Source organism: Chiloscyllium punctatum, chromosome 17 (genome assembly GCF_047496795.1).
Source record: "Chiloscyllium punctatum isolate Juve2018m chromosome 17, sChiPun1.3, whole genome shotgun sequence".
Lineage (NCBI taxonomy): Eukaryota > Metazoa > Chordata > Chondrichthyes > Orectolobiformes > Hemiscylliidae > Chiloscyllium > Chiloscyllium punctatum.
The window spans coordinates 5,791,786-5,797,785 of NC_092755.1; the positions used below are offsets into that span (position 1 = coordinate 5,791,786).

General features: G+C 45.3%; 1 long non-coding RNA gene across 7 annotated transcripts in view; it reads right to left on the reverse strand.

The window, feature by feature from the left end:
- The window catches only part of LOC140487723 (uncharacterized), a 39,409-nt gene extending 35,715 nt beyond the window's left edge, over nucleotides 1-3,694 (reverse strand). For 3 of the 7 annotated variants that reach the window (XR_011962900.1, XR_011962894.1, XR_011962899.1), the window contains exon 1: nucleotides 3,132-3,244. This is a non-coding gene — a long non-coding RNA (uncharacterized lncRNA). Of the gene's footprint in view, nucleotides 1-2,710; nucleotides 2,813-3,131; nucleotides 3,246-3,570 lie in introns of those variants that run through there. The other 4 variants (XR_011962898.1, XR_011962897.1, XR_011962896.1 and 1 more) reach the window with 3 other exon arrangements.
- Between the last annotated feature and the right edge of the window lie 2,306 nt (nucleotides 3,695-6,000).

A 6,000-nucleotide genomic window follows, 5' to 3' on the forward strand; every position in this document is an offset into this window, starting at 1 on the left:
TACAGTGTGGAAACAGGCCCTTCGGCCCAACAAGTCCACACCGCCCCGCCGAAGCCCAACCCACCCATACCCCTACATCTACCCCTTACTTACACTACGGGCAATTTAGGATAGCCAATTCACCTGACCTGCACATCTTTGGACTGTGGGAGGAAACCGGAGCACCCGGAGGAAACCCACGCAGACACGGGGAGAATGTGCAAACTCCACACAGTCAGTCGCCTGAGGCGGGAATTGAACCCGGGTCTCTGGCGCTGTGAGGCAGCAGTGGTAACCACTATGCCACCGTGCCGCCCACAAATCTGGCACTTGGTCATGACCGGACTAGGTGTTTGACTTAGTTGTAGGTGTGCACCTTGGAGAGAGTGATTACAATTCAGTTATGTTTAGTTTAGCGATGGAAAGTGATAGGTACATGCCACAGGTGACGAATTATCGATGGGGGCAGTGGCAATTATCCTGCAATTTAGCAAGAATTAGGATGCATAGAATGGGGTAGCAAAATGCAGTGGATGCAGACAATGGAAATGTGGAGCTGGTTTAAGGAACAGATATTGCGTGTCCTTGATAGGTATGACCCTGTCAGGCAGGGAGGAAGTGATAAGGTCAGGGACCTGTTGTTTACCACAGAAATTGCATCTCTTGTTAAGAAGAAGTAGGAGGCTTATGTGTTGACGAGGCAAATGGTACAGATGAGGCGATGGAGACTACAGATCAGCTAGGAAGGATTTAAAGAGAGTTAAGAAGAGGAAAGAGAGAACACGAGCAGTCTTTAGTGAATAGAATAAAGGAGAACCCTAAAGCTTTCTATAGGTATGTGAGGAATAAAGGATAAGGTAGGAATAGGGCCAATCAAAGACAGAAGTGGGAAGTTGAGTGTGGACACTGTGGAAATTGGAGAGGTACTAAAGGAATATTTCTCATTGGTTTTCACTCAGGAAAATGAGAATATTGCAGACAATAATGAGGTAGAAGATGTTAGACGAGAAAGGATTGAGGTTAGTTACGAACAGGTGTTATCAATTTTAGAAGGATTGAAAGTAGACAAGTCCCCTGGGCTGGATGGGATTTATCCGTGGACTTTCTGGGAAGCGAGGGAGAAGATAGCAAATACTTCGGCTTTGATATTGAGTCGTCATTGCCTACAGGTTCAGTACCAGGGGACTGGATGATTGCAAAGGTTCTGCCCTTGATCAAGAAGGACAGTCGAGATGACCCAGGTAATTATATACCAGTGAGCCTTACTTCTGTTGTAGGAAAGGTTTTGGAAACGATTATAAGAGACACTATTTGTAATCATCTGGCAAACAACAATATGATTTCAGATCATCAATATGGTTTCGTCAAGGGCAGGTCGTGTCTCACAAACTTCATTGAGTATTTTTGAGATGGTGACCAAGCATATAGATTAGGGAGGGCAGTTGACGTGGTATACATGGACTTCAGTAAAGCCTTTGATAAGGTTCCAAATGAAAGGCTCTTCGATAAAATGCAGCCACGTGGAATTGAGTGTAATTTAGCAGTTTGGATTAGAAACTGGCTTTCCTGAAAGAAGGCAGCGAGTGGTGGATATTGGAAATTAATCAGCCTCCAGTGCAGTTATTAGTGGTGTGCCACAAGGATTTGTTTTGAGACCACTGCTGATTGTAATTTTTTATAAAAGTCTTAGATGCAGGCATAGGTTGATGGATTGGTAAATTTGCAGACGACATGAAAGTCAGTGGAGTAGTGGACAGTGTGGAAGAATATTACAGGTTGCAGGGGGACTTGGATAAACTGCAGAATTGGGCTGAAGGGTGGCAAATGGAGTTCAATGCAGCTAAATGTGAGGTGATGCACTTTGTGAAGAATAACAGGAAGGCAGAGTACTGGGTCAATGGAATCATTCTTGGTAATGTAGATGTGCAGAGGGATGTTGGAGTCCACGTACATAGATGCCTGAAAGTTGCCACCCAGATGTACAGTACTGTTAAGGCGGCATACAGTGTGTTAGGTTTCATTCGTAGATGGATTGAGTTCTGGAACCACAATATCATGCTGCAACTATACAAAACACTGGTGCGGCCATATTTGGAATATTGTGTGCAGTTCTGGTGCCCATATTTTGGGAAGGATGTGGAAGCATTGGAAGAGGTGCAGAGGAAATTTACCAGGATGTTTTGTGGTCTGGAGGCAAGGTCTTATGAGGAAAGGTTGAGCAATTTGAACATGTTCTCATTGGCAAGAAGGCAGCTAAGAGAGGATTTGATAGAGACATGCAAGATGATCAGAGGCTTAAATAGGGTAGACAGTGAAAGTCTTTTTCCTAGGAAGATGACATCAGTGTGTATGAGGGGGCATAACTACAAATTGAGGGGTGATAGATTTAAGACAGATGTCAGAGGCAGGTACTTTACTCAGAGACTGGTTAGGGTGTGGAATGCACTACCTACTAATATAGTTAACACAGCCACATTAGTGATATTTAAACAATCCTTTAGATAAGCACATGGGTGATTTTGGGATAGTGTAGGGGGACGAGCTGAGAATAGTTCACAGATCGGCGCAACATCAAGGACTGAAGGGCTTGTTCTGCGCTGTGTTGTTCTCTGGCTATTGTGCTACAAGAGATTTTTACTATCTTAAACAGAGTGATGGATCTTGTATTGTGAGCTTATGAAGTGTCACTGATCTCTACCAAACATGTACGAGGTACAGAATGCTGCCTCACCTGCTGCGCTTTTCCAGCAACACGTTTTTCAGCTCTGATCTCCAGCATCTGCAGTCCTCACTTTCGCCATGTACGAGATAGAGTCAGGGCAATAATAAGATGCTGCAACAGGAGGGGGACAGGTAGCTCCATACAAATCCTCACTCCTTCTCAACTGTTTTCACCACAAAAACCGAACGCCTTCCAGAAAAGCACCTCTATATCCCACCACAACATTTTGCCCCACAATCGTGGTATCTGGCTGTGCACTAAGAGGAGTGCAACAGTCTGTACTGGGACCCTGAAACGCTTGTTAAAGAGAGAAATCATCTGAGCATTGAGAACCCCACCACATTGCATGCATTTTCTATTGTTTTTTTCTCTGTTCCTGACTTCCCTTGTTTTTCCTAATTAACCTGCTAAAAGTTGTTGTTACACACACCTGTACAAGCTGTGAATTGAACCCAGGCCTCTCGGTCCAAGATTCGGGATATTTTCACCGCGTCACAAAACATCGACTTGAACTTCCTTTGTGCCTTGCCTGCTAAATCACGCCTGAATCAACTCTGCAATTGGGAGGAAGGGGCGGAACAGGAGGACCGAGTAGCGGCCGGTCCTCCAACCAGAGTGAGTGAGGAGCGGGGCCAAAGCATTCTCGGTGAGAGAATGCTTCAAGATTGGTCAGAGAGCAAACTATTTTGCAGGATTGATCATTCTCACTACATAGTGGAGCATTAAACCTCTCTCATAAATGTTGTGAGATTTTAAGAAATCCTGTAGTTGAAATGTAAATCTGATAACGTACATATTTCAAATCGATTTGCATAACTCGAGTAAGAAACTTCTTTTCAAACTCCCAGAACGACTGATAATTTACATACCTGGCCGTTATGGTTGATTTGGACCAGACAATCTATTTGCATGCTAGACATCTCTATGAGTGAAAATCGACAAAGCAATTGTTAATGACTAATATTTTAACCATCAGTCTCTGCAGATATGAATATTCTCTATGAACTCTCTGATAACCTCTGACGCACGCGCAGTTTGGTTTCTATGCAGGGCATGCGCAGTGTCACATTGGTCAGGACAGTGAGAGAGAGAGAGAGACATGGAGCTGTTTTCTCCGGCAGCGGCTGCAGAGAGCGGTGCTCAGAGCCGGTGTGCGAGAGCCTCGCTGGAGAAAGGAGCGGAGAGATTTCACAAGTCCCAGATAAAGGTTAAAAAAAACCTGAAAAAGACCCTCCAGGCCCGGGTAAGGATGTGGCGGTCTCTGATCAGGGAAGGGGCCCAGGGTCACGGCCGCCATTTGTTTGAGGGAAGAGGGAGCGCGGGCTTCAGGGCCGCCATCTTGAGAAGGTCAAGGTGCAGGAGGGCGGGGCTCTCGGGTCTGTAGAACAATCAGAGGAAAGGGAAGACCCATTGTTATTGACTAATTCCACGAACACAGCTTCACTGGGCGGTCCTGCAGGAATATCCTCTCTCAGTCCTGCTGGGATGTTTCACCCAATCAGAACCAGCAGCTCTCCTCCTCTCTCAGCTCCCCTTCTGTCCTTCCTGCAGCATCTGTCCCCTGGAACATTGAGCTGCCTGTCCTGTCCCTCCCTCAGCTGTGTTTCTGTAATACCTGTGATAACCCAGTCCCATCTTAGATTACTTCACTAAAGACAGGAATGCACCCGATGGAATTTTCTTAACATCAGTAATTGTTTAATACTCACTTACAGGCTTTTAATTACATCTTTTTTGAAGCATTTAATTCACATTTAATCATATGCAATGATGGGCTTTAACCTGTGTCCAGAGAACATTTGCTGAGTTTCTGGATAAATTGCCTCACAATAATGCCACTAGGCCATCACTTTGCCTGCTCACAGTTTGTATATCGCAGTGCAACATGAATCAAAACCCTTTCTTCCTGTACAATTGTTTGATCCTGAACTCTGGTGAAATCACTCAATATAGAGGTATGTGGTATCCCTCACTGTGTGGGTCTAATTGATACCTGTGTCAGCGTCTCTCACTCTTGCAGCTACTCCAGATCCTGAGCCAACAGAATTCTACACTCCAGAGAGATGAGGCAGTACAGGACAGGATTGGAGACTGGGATTTTCCAGATCTCTGTGGGCTCAGTGCCATTCTACATCTGTAATCTTCACAGCATCAGTCTAATTCCCATTCTGCTTATTTCTGTGTCTTCTCAAGGTACTCGGGGAGTTCCTGAGTCAATAGACTTGCCAACTGCTGGTTGGGAAGATGATTGGTCAGCCAGAGAGACAAAGGTCAGGGAGGTCGGGAGCCTTTAATAAATCCTGCCGCCAGGTAAGATCACTCACAGTGCACAGAGCAGAGAGCAATGAGAGGGCTCCAAACATCAGCTAACAGGACATGACATAGACATAGCGCTGGAGGGGGAGCACAGTACAGACACACCTCAGGGTCAATCACCATCCCTACTTTAAGTTTTTTTTGTACTGAGACAGCATCTGGAGTTCCCAGTTTTCAATCCAAACGTTTACTGTTTTATTGAGCACGAGGATAACAGAGAGGAATGCAGGCCTGCAATGAGAGGGTAGTAATGCTGCCTGGGATCTTTCTGTTCCCTATTCCCTCTCCAACACTGTATCTATGGCTCATCTTGTGGACCAGTGTCTTCAATCATTCTAACTCCTATAACAGTTCCTATCTCTGTCATCCCCTCCCCTCTCACCAATTATTTGTCACATTTGAAACCTCCAGTCCAGATGACTATCCATATCGCTGTAACTTGCTTCAGTCTCTACAATATGTCTTGTCTCGATAGTCTGCTCCTCCAACAACTGGAGACATAGAGTCTGTTTCTGTGCTGCATGACTCTTTGTTTGCGGTTTCCTAATTGGAATGAGTTGCATTTGCCTGTGTTTGGCCCATATCCCTTCAAATCTTCTCCTCTCCATGTAGCTGCCCAAGTATCTTTTCCATGTTGTAATTGTACTTGTTTTTACCATTTCCTCTGGCAGTCCATTCCATCCATGCACCATCCTCTGTGGAAAATGTTGCCTCTCAGCTCCCTCTTTAAATACTTGCTCTGTCACCTCACGTTTATGCCTCTAGCTTTGGACTCACCTACCCTTGGCTATTCACCTTACTTTGGCCCTACATGGTTTCATAAACCTTTATAACGTCACCCCGTGGCCTCCTCTGCCCAGGAGAAATATTGACGACAATGTTACAAATATCTCCAATTTATGTACTCAATGCTCTGGCCACTGATGGCAAGTGTCCCAAATGCTGCTTTCCCCACCCTGACCACCAGTAATGCCACTTCCAAG